The following is a 13,959-nucleotide window of genomic DNA, read 5'->3' on the forward strand; positions in this document are numbered from 1 at the left end:
TAACTGAGTGCTAGCTGTGGGGCTGCACTGGGTCAGTGGCCACGGGCCAGGCCCAGCTCGGCCACTGCTCGCTGCACTGATTCTACAGGCCATAAGAGAGGTGGAGGCGGTGCTCAGGAACTTTCTTCCATGGATCATTTAACAGATGGCTTGGGAGGACTCGGAGAAGGAAGTGGTAATGACAGAGGGCCAGCGCAGCGCCAGCCTCACTTCCTTCCCATCCTAGATCATGACAGCGTGTGTGCCTTGGGGGCTTTCTGTGCGCCCGGCTCTCTGCTGAGCGCTTCGGTGCACTCAGGCCCCATGGTGGACTGTGAGCCCACTGCTTTCCTTATGGCTTCCATTTGGAGATGAAGAAAGGAACCCTCAGGAAGAGAACGATTCCCCCTGCCTCCTTCACACTTGTCCTCATCTTTCTGCCTATTCATTGAAAAGTGGGCTGACTCTCATTTTTCAGGACTTGGTTCAAATGTCCTGCAGTCACTTCCATCTTAAGGTTCCCCAAGGCTCATGTGCTAAAGGCTTGGTCCCAGCATGCTGCTCTTAGAGGGTGGTGAGGCTTTAGGGAATGAGCTCAAGGGAGGTTTTTAGGTCATTGGGCGGGGCACACCCTTGGACACACCCACACTTCCTCTTCCTCTCTTAGGAGCTCTCTGGCCATAGTTCAGTGGCTGCAATTCATAGTTTAGTGGTTCCTGCCATGATGTACTGCCTCATACTGGCCTGAACCTCTGTAACAATGAGGCAAAACAGACATTTTCTTTATAACTTGGTTGGCTCCGTTATTTTGTTACGGTGCCAGAAAGCTAAGACGTGTCTCACACCATGCTTTCCCTGCCAATCCTTCATTGGTGGCCTCTTCTGGGTCCTCTACAACATGCCTTGCTCACTTCCTTTGAGGACAGCTGAGAATCTTCAGGTTTATCTTGTTTACTTACTCAGTCCTTGCTTATGTTCAGTCTCTCCTGCTCAGATATGAGCTCTGTAGGGGCCAAGATCTTTGTTCCTCCTGTTTATCCTCTGCTATTATCTAGCATGGTGTCTAGAATCTAACAGGGACTCAGCCAAATATTTGGGTGAAGGCATCAGGACCTGCACGCATGAATGAACGAGGTTTCCCAGGGCGACGTGGACAGAGTGTGTCTCGTGCTGGAGACCAAGTGCGCAGCCCTCTGTTCTGCTCGGTTACTCACTCGTTCGTTCACGATGCATTTATTAAATTACCAACAAGTGCCAGGCATAGAGGCAGGGAGATCGAATGAGTAAGACACAGTCTCTGCCCTTGAAAACCTCACCTTAGAGGAAGCAGACAGGAGTTGGAAGGGGGATGTGGTGGCATTTGTGCAAAAGCACAAACAAAACTATAATGTCAATGTGTCATAACTGCATAGTAAGTAGAAAGAAGCGAGTACCCAGCTTCCGGCCCAGAGAGACTTCTGCAGGTACCCAGAGCGTTCTTAATGCAGCAGAAGCTTGCATTTACCAAGAGAGCATTGTGGATGCTGAAGATTTTAGGAAGCTGCTTTGATTCTCTTTTCCTACTCCCTGCACATTGCTTTTGTGGGTCTGACTTTGAACCTGACCTTGGAAGAGGAATTGTGGGGGAACAGGCAGGTGTACAGAGATAGGAGGGGGCACACACAAGGTCCAGGGAATGGTGTGGACTCCTCTCGGTCCTGCATAGCTGAGTCACATTCCAGTCTGGGGCTGTGTTGTTGGAGCACTGAGCAACTAACCTCTTGGTAAGCAGAACCACCACAGAGGGGCCAGCTCTGCCTGGGGAACCTGCTCTGCCTGGGGCCAGCAGGTTGTCTGAGTGGTCACTAAGGTGTCCTGCAGCCTTAAGGGTGCTGTGACTGGATGGATGGTCACCTGAACAAAGGTGTCAAAACACAGAACTATGGCAGAGGACACGTTCTTGAGATCAGAGTCGAGATGTACACTCTCAAATAGTGGCATTTTCTTACCCTTCATATCAGGAATTTCTTAAGAAGGATAATTATAACCAAAGTATATGGTTGGCTGGCAGTTTCTAAAACATCTTTTCAAACACGATCTCATTTGATTCTGGGATTGTTGCTAGATGCTCTGAAGCTCAGAAAGGCCATGTATTATTCATTTGTTCAATCAACATTTATTTAGCTCCAAGCCAAGGCCAGACCTGGACAGCACAAAGGGGTGGACAGTGCACCATCTGTCCCTCATGTGCGTGTGTGGGCCGAGGCAAGACACCTTCTCTTTCCTCCCGGAGGACTGCTGTCTGAACCGAAGAAGGAAGTGGGCAGCGGACCTGAATGAGAGAGGGGCACACACTTAGTGTTTGTGTGGGCACACCACAGGAGAGGGAAGGCCCCACCACCCAGTGAGGTTTATAAGCTCGCTGACCCTCTTCACGGGGAAGAGAGAAGTAGAGGCTGGAGGCAATTTTAGGTAAAGAGTGATTTTTGCCACAGATGAACAGGTTTGAAAAGCCCACAGAAGCCTGGACAAAGTTCACCTGGGCTCTGGGTGTGGCTCTAGCCTTTCTTCCTCTGAGTGAGTCTTTTGGAGGACCCAGCTTTTAGGGTGAGAGGGACTTGGGAGAAAGCCCTTCTGTCACTTGGTTCTGAGATTGTTCATTTTAGGTCAAAGTGCTCCGCTTGTGAAGGTGACTTATTATGAGGAACGTTTTTGTCACTGCTCAAAGAGAGGCAATGACAGCTCAGTGTGACACGGTATGACTTGCTCTTTATAGAGGAAAGGCCTTAGCCTGGGGACACAGGAGCAGATTGACCAGCAGTGATCAGCAGTTCCTGAGTTGGATGGAGTGAGTTCAAATCCTTGCTCCTGGGCTGGGGTGGAGCCGCAGGAAGTGCTTGCCCACTGTGCCCACCCAAATCCTTGCTGCTCTGCTCTCAGTCTATGTGGCATTGAGCAATTAAAATGACTAACATGTGTACTTGTTGGGCTATAGGCTGGCTGCTAAAAACAACCTTATGTAGACAGGGACCACACAGACAAGATGGGCATGGACTTCTCCCTCATGTAGACACGTGGCCAGGCACTGTGCCCTGCTCCCAAGCTACTCAAGCCCAGGCTTGGCATCCTCACTCTGCCAATTGTGGGAGCTGACCTCTTCCAGAGAGTCTAAGAAGGCTCCTTTAACAGTGCCTCTGTGCAGGTGCCTTGTGTGTGCCATGTATGCCACGTGGGAGCGGGCACAGTGTCATGGTCTGAACGCCACTCTGCTCTGTGTTCTCAGACACACTCTCTCCAAAGGCTGCAGGACAGTGTGGGGAGCAACCTGGGTGCTGTTGTCCCAATGTTACCATTAGGGGGTGCTGGGGTCCCATCCACCCAACTCCCCTCCAATGAACTCTATCTCTGTCTTACTTTTCTCTTGTTGCTGGGACAAAACACCCAACACCAAAAGTTAAAGAGGGAATGGTTTATTTAGCTCACAGTCCATACTCAGCTATCTCCAAGGCAGGTTGGTGTGGCTGAGGGGCAACCATGGAAGATGCCAAAAACAACAGCCATGCCAAAAACAACAAAAGCAAAAAGGTAAGCGGGAGGAGCAAGCCTTGTTTCCTCCCTCAGATTGTATGCAGGCTACCGCCCTAGGGCAGGCCCAGCACTCACACTGCCAATCCCAGCGCCAGGCTATGAACCAATCAGAAACCCTAGATTCAGCCACCTTGGAAAGGCCCACCCTTCACGACTGCTTGAGACTTTGGAGGGACCTCTAGACATAAACCATAACAACCTCCTAAGGGCTTCTCCTCCTCCTCCTGTTCCTGATAGCACCATGGGCTAGGAACCGATCCATTAAGGTACAAGGGCCTTGAAGAAAACTTATTAAAACCACAGAAAATGTTCTACTCTTCCCTTAAATCAATTCTTTACACTTGTAGCTTGTATAGTCCATAGCAGTGAACTTCAAACTCCACCCCTAAAACCCAACATGGACAATGCCACCAACAGCATATTTATGTCCTTGGGGTACACACATGTGCTATTCTACTATTACTGTAGTTAAAACCTGGTCCCTCCCTTCCTGTGCAGGGACCATAGCATCCCAGCACAGACATCCCAGGGTCTCCGCAGTGACAGATGGCCATGTGATGCAGTCCTACTGGCCAAGGTGTTGGAAATGTGGGGCACCCCGTTCAGGAAGTGTCCTCCAAGGAAGGTGTGCTCTTCTGGCCCTCTCAGCCTGGAATATGGGTGGGACCATGAGCGCTGGCCTTGGTTCTGATGTGGACTCCGTAGGAGGATGACTGGGGATATTAGAGCCACAGAGAGGACTGTCCCTCAGCCTGGGCAGCCAGCCCTCGACTGCAGGGATATAAGAGAAATTTCACTTTTGTGTAAGACACTGCTTTGTAAATTCTCTCATGTCAGCCACATGTAGACCTACTGAATACAATCACGCACTTATAAAATACATGCAGCAAAATACATACCAGGAGATAAAATAACTATAAACTTGTCTTAATAGATATTTTTTCTTGAACTTCACTGAGCAGGATCTCATTTACCCTTGGGGTCTGGAGTGTCCCTCCTCTACTTCATTATTTTATTTTATATTTGTACCAAGGGATCGAACTCAGGGTTGCTCCACCACTGAACTACATTCCCAGCCCTTTTATATTTTATTTTGAGACAGGATCTTGCTAAGTTACCAAGGCTGGCCTTGAACTTGCAATCTTCCTGCCTCGGCCTCCTGAGTAGCTGGGATCACAGGTGTGTACCACTGCACCTGGCCCATCCCCCTATTTTAGAGACCCTGGTGTCTCTGACCCTTGCCCGGTGCCACAGGGTTGGTTCCACAGCCTCTTCTGCTCCAGAACCCTCTGCTTTTCTTGGGGCAGGGCCACAGGGCACAGCTGGGCAGGGCACTGGCACCTCGCCAGGCCTGCTTTTGGCTGACTCCTGAATCAACTCTCACCCAGACCCTGCTTTGCCATGGGGAGAGGAGAAGATTTGCTAGCAGTAGAAGCAGAGGCAGAGGTGTCCCCGCTGGCGCCTGGCACCTGATCCCTGTGCTGCCCATCAGGGGGCCCAAGGGAAAGGCAGGAAAGGACAGGGCCAACGCGGTGGCCCACCTCCTGGGCCGCAGCCCTGGCCCTTGTTGTGTCCCAGGACCTGCGCGTCCCTCTCCCCTGTCCTCCCTCCCGGAGGCACTCCTAGTTCGCCCGACCATGGCCATTCCGCTCTGGCCTCGTGCTCCTCTCCGGGGTTTAATCCCAGCACCTCGATCCTTGATCTGCGTTTGGCGCAGAGGCCGGCAGGGCAGCGCTGGGGACTGGGTTCCAAAGTCAGGAAACAGCTTGGAGCGGCCGGTGAGGATCCCACTGGGAAAGGGCCACGCTGCTCTTAACCCTGGGCAAGGATAACGGGGAGGACTCGGTGAGGGGGAGGGAGCCAAGGGGGCATCTTCTACCTCCCTGGCAGTCTGGTCTGCACTTCCAAGGAGCTCGGCTGTCATGTGATTTGTTGGTAACCAAGACAACGAGCTCAGCTTGGCTAAGTGTGGTGAGAAATCCCACGGAAGGATCACAGCGCTGGACACAGTGCTCTGCCAGAGCCTGCTGGCCCCGGCCTGTCCCCCAGGGCCCCGGGGCATGGGTGGCGGTGGCAGTGGTGAAGCAGCGCAGTGACTTGCTCTCTGCAAATGGAGAATTGGCTGTTTTTCAGCTCTGTTCCGGATACTTCTTTCCCCTATTTTGGAACAGCGTCCCTCAAGATGAAAGACAAAAATAGCTCTCTCCAAAGGAGAGACGCTAAGGCACATTCTGTGCTGGCTCAGGAGATGGGCTCCTCTTGGTGAGACACCCACCTCCAGCCACTCAGCGTTAGGTTGGCCTCCCTGACTGTGGGTAAAACGCTGCCCAAAGCCAGGGGTTCACTCCGCCGCTTCCCACCTGGCAGGGCCGGAAAAGCAGGAGCTGGGAGGGGTGGAGGCAGATCCAGCTGGAGGATGCAGCTCAGATATTTGTGGCAGCAAACGAGGGGCGTGATTATAATCCAGCAAAACACACACTATTAAGTGACCCAGCACACAGCAGCCCTGCAGCTGTGACAGAGGATGTCTGTGCACTCCCAGTGGTCACCTCCGAGCAGTGCCTGCCTTCAGGTGTGGCCTTCTGGTGAGACGCCATGACTCTGTCATCTTCATCTTTAAAACAGGCGGTGGCCTGGGTATGATGGCTCAGGCTTGTAATCTCAGTACCCAGAAGGACCCTCATGAGTTCAAGGCCTGCCTGGACTACAAAGCGAGTTCAAGGCCAACCTGAACATACGGCAAGACTGTCTCATAAAAAAGAAAAAGCAGAGTAATATTTATGTAGTAGTTTTCACTGGACTTTTGTGGGCTTTCCTAGGGTGTCTTATTTGACAATAGGAAAAAGTACTTTAAAATATAAATCAAAACAGAAAGTACTTCAAAATCATAAATCACTCCAAGGTATCATTGGACTTCTTTGTACTTAGTAGTAGAAGTGTCTGTCCTTAAAAGATTCTGCAAGCTGGCAGAGTAGATATGAAAGATGGTGTGTGAGGCTGTGCAGGTGTTTCCAATGCACCCCTGGGTGCTGCAGTCTGGCCTGGTTTCAGGGTGAGCACAGACGCGCAGCTAGTGAGCTGGTGAAGCTGGGGACAGTGATGTGACCGCGGTGGAGCATCACTGTCCAGGACTGCCCTGCCCTCCTACTCTTCTAGCAGCCTGGAGCCTCACCTGTCTGCACCCCAGGGCCAGAAGGCCCTGTGCCTCGTCTCTGGGCCATCCGCCCAGTGGGGAGGCCCGACAGGGAGGCTAGGGGCCGTTGTCCTGGTTCCTTCCTGGGTGGCAGAAATCATCTGTCCCTGCCAGCCCTGGGGCATCACGCTCTTCCTCAAGGCGGCCCTTTCCCTGTTCTGCAGTTCCCCAGCTTGAGCCCGATCCGAGACCTGCCTCACAGCACTGTTCTGAGAACCCCAAGAGCCAGTGTGCACACAGCAGTGCTCCGCACCCTGCACAGGCAGCAGCGAATGTTGCGGCAGGGTGATAGTTGGACCCCAAGTCCATTCTTTGTCAGCTTTGGCTGGTCTGCTGCGGGAAGCAATGCAGGTTAAATAAACACACATTTATGCATCTGTATATCTACTTAGCTACATCCATCTATGCATAGAGGTATATGTTAGGTAAAAGAAAAAGGTTCATGGAAGCTGCAGGTTAACGATCAAATCCATTTATATCAAACTGTACTGAACCATGTTCAAAAGATGAGCTTCATGTGGCCCTGGCCCTGTTCTCTCAGAATCTACGCTGCAGTAGGAGGGATGCACAGTTAAACAAACGGTACTGAGAAAGTGTTTTCCTTTGGTACCGGGATCGAACTCTTGACCTCATACTTACTAGGCAGGCACTTGTGCCATTGAGCTAAGTCCCCAGCCCCAAAAGTGTTTTCCTTTTAAGTGAAATCGGCCCAAGAGGATGAATGCTGGAGAGGGAGGTGACTTCTACTCGGGTCCTGCCCATGTGCCAGCCACAAGCAAGCATTTTATTTGTCTCTCATTTCAACTTGCTATATGGGGAAGTGATTATCCCCTTTTACAACAAAGGGGCTGAAACCTAAATTTATCCCCTGGAGAGTATTTATGAGCTCTTACTATAAACCATGTCCTGTCCCTGTTTTTAAAGAATTCATAGAGATTGTGGGCATAGAAACAGATACTTAACAAAGGCGGGTTAGGGCAGTGTTCAGGCATTATGGATGCTGTGGAGGCATCTGCAGCCCAATCAGTCAGGAAGGTCTTGAGGGAAGGGGAGGCGGCCTGCGGATGTGAGGTCTCAGTGGAGGTGGGAGCAGGTGTGGGGACAGAAGGGGCCTCTTAGGAAGGGGGACTCCTAGCAAAGAACAAGGTGGGGAGCCTGCTCCAAACTCAGCTTTTCTATCAAGGAACCTGGACTGCAGGTCCCAGGCTCACCCTGCAGCACAGAGGTTGGCCAGGGTTAGATCTGTCATCCTGGTGATCAGGTAGGGATGCATGGGAGACAGAGGAGACAATAAACGTTTAAGGGAGATAATGCTGCCCCAGAATGGGGTCAAAGGTCCCAGAAACAAAAGGAGAGGATTGCTTGGAGAACTACCTGGAATGATAAAGAAAACCTCCACTGATTGTCTTTGGAGAGAAAGACACAGACAGACAGGTGAGGGCAGAGGGATGGACAGAGGGGTCACCAGCACTGCGGAAGCAAAAGTGGGTTTCAGCTTGGTCGAGCAGTGGCCCTCGCCTGGGCCCTCAGGCTCTTCTGCTAACAGACAGGGGAAGCACTTAGAGTTGCTCCTGGGAACACCCATCTCTCCTGGGAACCCCCATCTCCCCAGTAACCAGCCAGTTCTCCCCTGCAGGAGGATCCCCTTGGTTCCAGACACCTTGCTGCAGTGCAGACTCCCAGTTCTCATGGAGGAGGGCTCGGCTCCAACCCAGTGAGCTCCGCCCGGCCCAGGGGGACTGCACCAGCAGCTGCAGATGAGTCAGAGGGGAAACCAAGTAAAGCCTGGGCTGGAGCTGCCACATGCAAGTCACAGCTGAAGGGAAGAAAGACTTGCAATGGGAAGAAGGGATGGTCAGAGCATGGCCAGGGCAAGCAAGAAAGGGGACAGGGGAGGCCTGCGGCGCGGCTGAGGGGTCCAGCTGACCTCGGGCACCGGAGGGCATGAAGAGGGCAGAAAGCAACAGCCCAGCATGCAGAAGGGCAGCCGGGGCTTCTCCCAGGCCAGGATTAGGCTGACTCCAAAGCTGGGCCCCAGGATTGGGAGGGGGATGGAACCATATCCCGAGCACAGAGTCCCTTCGCCATGCTGCGGCTGGGACTAAGGGCCAGGTGCAGAGGAGCTGGGCAGGTGCTCCTGGCGGAGCCTCCCAAAGCATCACCAGCCAAGCGAAGGAAAAGAGAAACACTCCCGTACTCCCCTAGGCTCACACTGCAGTCTCCCAGATGTCCCTCATATCATAGGCACAGGTGTTTGAGGAACCACTCCACATTTCCAGGTTTAGCTATCACTCTTATTTTAGTTGCTGTGCTCATTGGATTATTGTGTCTCATTCCTCCTGGAATGTGCATGTGATATCTGGCACTCTGCTGTCATTTCAGTCCCTGAGGACAGTGGAGCTGTGAGCTGGAGGGGTGATGTGCCCCTGAAGACTTCATGTGCCAAGCCTCCACAGCCTGGGCCAGCTCTGCCCTCATCTCCCATGGCCTAGCCTTGCCAGGCCTCCTGGTAGAGTTGGCAAATACTTTTTGCTCTTCTGCCATGGCTAACAGGCGTCTCAGTGGAAGTGAGGTGAGTGGAGCTTTTGGCGTTTTCCAAGGCATGGGCCAGCTCTTGTACTTCTGCCACAAATCAAACCATGTGCTGGCTGAGACAAGCCCGGAGTGGAGCCTGTCCGGGCCCAGCCCCTGACAGAGCCTCGGCTATAGCCATGGGTGGGCATGCGCTGTCCCAGTGGGCCTGAGGGGCTGCTTGTCATCTGGCATGCTGGGGGCAGACACCTGACTGCCGCCACGACTCAGGCATGAAGCTGCAGTCACCCTCCTGCTGCATCTCCTCTGCGCGCTCGGCAGGCCTGGGTCTCTTCCCCCGAGGCTCCCGGATGGCTTTGCACCCTGCACAGTTGGGCTCTGCCTGGCTCCCAGCCCATGCACTCTCCGCTCCTACCCGCCAGTCCTTCCAGCCTCGACTGCCATACCAGGTCCTGGTGCAGTGGAAGCCTCTGCTGTGCACTTCCATAGCCTGAGTAGCAGGCAGGGCCAGGCCAACTCACAAGCACAGTTCAGCAAAGGCCCTGAGCACTGGGCGCCTGCCGAATTCTCCCCCTGCGTTCGGACTTGCTGCCGCGGGTCCTTATGGGTCAGTCCTGTGACTTTGGGTCCTTTTGGTTGAGCTGTTCTGGAATCAGATTGTAATGGTGCCTCACAGCAAGTTCAGACCTCTCTCCTTGACTTTTGAGCTTGTTTATAATTTAACTTCAATTTATTCATTAATTGACACAAAGTAATAACACACACTGATACTTAGGGAATTGCCCACTCTGCACTAGATGGTGCTTTAAGCATCTGGATTGTACAGCTGAAATTAGTTCCAACCACAAGTAACAAATACCCCAAATAACAGTGATTAAAAAAGATACTTCAAGTAAAGGATAGGAGTAGGTGGCTGGGGGCTGTGTGGTGACTTTGGTCATGAAGCTCCTTCCAGCTCACAGGTCTGCCATCTTTATGGTGTTTGCCCACTTTTCTTATCCTCATGGTCCAAAAGAGCAGCTGAATGCCTGATGTCACATCCACATTCCAAACAGTAGCTCAGAAGAATGGACAAAGAAGGAAAAAGAAGAAACAGCTGCCCTTCCCCAGCAGGTGCCATACAGTATCTGCTCACATTTCTTATATGGCTGCAGATAGCTGCAAGGGAGCCCAGGAAGCACAGTGTTCGTTCTGGGAGGTGAGGTGCACAGGTGGAAAGCAAGAGTGCACTACAGTAGAAAAAGAAGCCAGAGAGTAGCTAGGAGAACTAACGGCACAGTCCCTGGAGAAAGAGGCTATTACGTTCCTGTGCATTTGGGCAGTTGAGGGTCGGGAAGGCTAACTAGCTGGCTCCAGTCTGTGTTCCGGACCTCACGCCATGGGACAGCCATCAAGGTCTAGAATGGCCCTTGTCTTCCCCCCACCCCAGAGCTCTGCAGTGTCCCCTGCCTGTCTGCTGGCTCATGTCTGCTGCTGGTCTCAGAGTTCTCCCTGAGAGGCAGTGACCAGGTTTTAGTGCAGCATGACGCCGGCTGAGGGGTACAGTGCCCTAAGAGCTGGGCTCTGGAGGCCCAGGTTCAAAGCCCGGGCCAGTATTCACGAGCCACTGAGCCTTGCTGAGCTCAGCTCCTCACTTGCAGATTGGGAGGGTTGTTTTTTTTTTTAACTAATGATTTCTTACTGTAAGATTGGGAGGTTTGAGGGAACTTGCCCTGTCCAGGCACAGGGCCCTGCACACGCTGGCAGTCCTGGCTCCTAGAGGTGCCTACGGCTCTGCTAACACTCAGGCGCTCCTGTCTCCCAAGCATTTGGGTGAGAGGGTCATCGCTGGGCTCCTATGCTCAGCCTCAGTCTCCACAGTGTTACTGGACAAGACTGCTTGCCTATGCATGGCGTGTTCTGCAAACATGGCCCTCGGTGGCTGCTGGAAGCAGCAGGCTTTGACCATCTTGGTTTGGAATTTGCTTAGTGGGGGAAACGCTGCTATTTAACACATGTGAGATCTCAGTCTTGGACTAAACACAAAACAACCATAGCATCCCCCAAAGGACAGGAGTTTTTATTGTTACACAAAGCACTTCCCATCAGAGCACATAAATCCAGGGAACATGGCATTTTAAAAACAGACTAAATCCCTTTGGTGAACCAGGAGTGGGGGCAAAGGTGTCTCACGACTTTCAAGTTCTTTCATCCTTTTACTGAATTTGAACAGAAATGAAAATTAGGGCAGAGGGAGGATAAACACTTCTGTGGTGAGCAAAATGCCTTCTCCCAAGCCTGACCTGAAGATGCCAGAGGTTCCAGGGGAGAAGCACCAGGCTCAACTTTCCAGGCTCCAGAAGATGCAACTGTGCCCAGCGCTCACTCCTCGAGGAGTGGCTCCCTGCAGGGTCACGACTGCCCAAGGCAAGCGCCCCCCACACCTGCCCCCCACCTTCCTAGGGGGGTGTAGCTCAGTCTCAGGCTCCTTCCTCTCAGAGCTGCTTTCTCACCAAGACTGACCCTGACCCTTCTCCATCCTCCTCAAGAGCAAATCCTTCTGACCGTTTCTCCTGTTCATTTTCAGAAGCAGAGAAGCCTGACCCCAGACAGCCCAGTCCTTCTTTAAAGTGTTCTAATTTTTCCTACTGGATCCAAACCTCTGTTCCTGGTAACATCCACTTGCTGAGAGATTACCGATCAGATCTTTCTCCTGCAGTGCTCTCCTCCCGTGGAACTCCTCTCTTTCCTTGTGGCTGGCTGACTTCCAGTTGTCTTGTTTCTCCTTGAATGCAATAGTTTCAGCTGGGTGTGCAGCTATCCAGGTAAGAACTACACACCCTCTCTGCTGGGCGGGGCATGTGACTCAGGTCAGGCCAGAGTGACAAGGACAGAAGCCATGACAGCTTCCTGGTTATGTCCTTAAAATGACTTCATTTTACAGTGTCAGAGCTACCAAACTTGGATCTTGACTGTGGAGATAAAAAAAACTGCTGTAGGACAGCTCTGTGTTCCCGGCCGTCTTTGCCTTAACAGAGCGGCCTGTATCTCATCTCCATCTGTGAAAACCCTCATCATTCTGCACAGGTTCACCCAAGGAGTCCTCAAAGCACTGATCTAACTCATGATCTGCCTCATATTCTGTGCTGCTGCACTTGGCTGTGCCTATATTGTTGGCTTTTTGCAGCTCAAAGAAGGAGAAGAGCCAAATCTTGATTGCTACTTGACATTATACAATGCCTACTAACTGTCCTGTTTGTGGTTGGTCTCAATAAATGAGCCGAGAATAGGTAATTCTTTGTTGCCTGTATACATGATGAGGGGCCAATCATGGATAGTGAATTAGTCAGGTTTCTTGTAGCTTGGCCAACAACCACAGTTTAGAGAATTAAAAAAAAATTCTAATCTGGGTCACAGTTTTGGGGGTTCAGTCTATGGTGAACTGGCTCCACGTGGAAAATCATGGTGGAAGAGGCCAGTGGACCAAAGCTGCTCAGTTCATGGTGGTGGGTGAGTGAAGCAGGGGACAGCACTACCTAGGAAGGGCCAGGGACCAGATATGGTACCCATGTCATGTCTTCAAGACCCACCACACAGGCCCTGAAGCGTGCTGCACTAACCCCCTAGATCAGTGATGGTGAACTTTCAAGAATTTTCATTGATACAAACAGCCCACTCGGCATGCATGCAGGTTCCCCACCATTGACCTAAGTGGCTTCTAAGGCAATCAAGTTGAAACAGGTAAGCTTAAGCACCATGGATTGTTAAAGAACTTGATCCAAAGACTGCTAGCTAAGGGATCATTATCAAGTTACAGTATGAGGTGCCAAGGTAGCAAGCTACTGGTTTTCCACCTGATACAATATTTGCATCAACAGCTTCAATGAAGAATGATCACCATACACATATCTCACTTGTGGATCCTATGATTTGAAGCTAATAAACTCGATAAGAGACTCAGGAATCAAGGCTGGGAGAAAACTGGCTTAAAGATTTTCCTTGACAGGAATCCTAGTGTGCATCAAGAATAAACTAGAAACTCCTAGTGGGATTCTAGGTTGAATACATTTATCCACATCAACTGTTGGAGCCCACTGTGTGCGGGGCGCTATGTGCGGATGAAGAAGAGGTGGCCACAGTTTACAAAGACAGGGCAAGTGCTCCTCCTATGTACACCATGCTGATGCTGCACGAGGAAACAGACAGGGAAGTGTGGCAGAGTGTGACCAAAAGGTGGGGCGTGGCTCGTCAGGACAGGCCAGGTGTGATGAGGAGTCAGGAGAAAGTTTGGTGCCAGTTGGAGAAAGTCCTCAACAGGCCCAGGAGATGGCACCGTTCTGGGCACTGATGCTGTCGTTTGCCATGGTCATGTCACAAGTGGGTAGTGCATCTTGGCCCGAGGGTGGCAAACTGACAAAGAGTTAGGCTTTCTGAGACTGTCGGAGCTCAGGTAAGAGCCTCTGGAGGGACTCAGATGAGAGAAACCAGCAATGAGGCCACTTCCTCCATTGATCTGCGGGGCACAGGGCCTGTGAGGATTCTCTTGGTGGAGGGACAGAGAGGCAGAGATTGCTGTGCTGTAGGGTTGGGCACAGGAAGGCAGGCAGGGGGTGCAGGGCATTGGGAACCCAGGAACAAGGATCAGGCTGGAAGACAGCCATCTAGGTCTCATTTTAATAACACCGAAAATGAGTGTCCAGAGAAGCCAA

The 13,959-nt window shown here is 51.8% G+C and overlaps 1 protein-coding gene and 1 long non-coding RNA gene across 2 annotated transcripts in view; one reads left to right on the forward strand and one right to left on the reverse strand.

Annotated features, from left to right (window-relative positions):
* Nucleotides 1-2,111: 2,111 nt before the first annotated feature.
* Znf706 (zinc finger protein 706) overlaps nt 2,112-13,959 on the reverse strand; it is a 43,109-nt gene continuing 31,261 nt past the window's right edge. Inside the window, exon 4 of the mRNA XM_063257632.1 lies at nt 2,112-2,290. The gene's annotated coding sequence lies outside the window, so the exon portion shown is untranslated. The remainder of the gene's footprint in view (nt 2,291-13,959) is intronic.
* Nucleotides 5,051-12,544, forward strand: LOC106025851 (uncharacterized). The gene is made up of 3 exons (XR_001199421.3): nt 5,051-5,324; nt 9,122-9,311; nt 11,484-12,544. It is a non-coding gene; the product is annotated as an uncharacterized LOC106025851 (long non-coding RNA).

This window comes from Cavia porcellus, unplaced genomic scaffold (genome assembly GCF_034190915.1).
Source record: "Cavia porcellus strain 051 isolate PalLab524CR breed Dunkin Hartley unplaced genomic scaffold, mCavPor4.1 scaffold_10, whole genome shotgun sequence".
Classification (NCBI taxonomy): domain Eukaryota; kingdom Metazoa; phylum Chordata; class Mammalia; order Rodentia; family Caviidae; genus Cavia; species Cavia porcellus.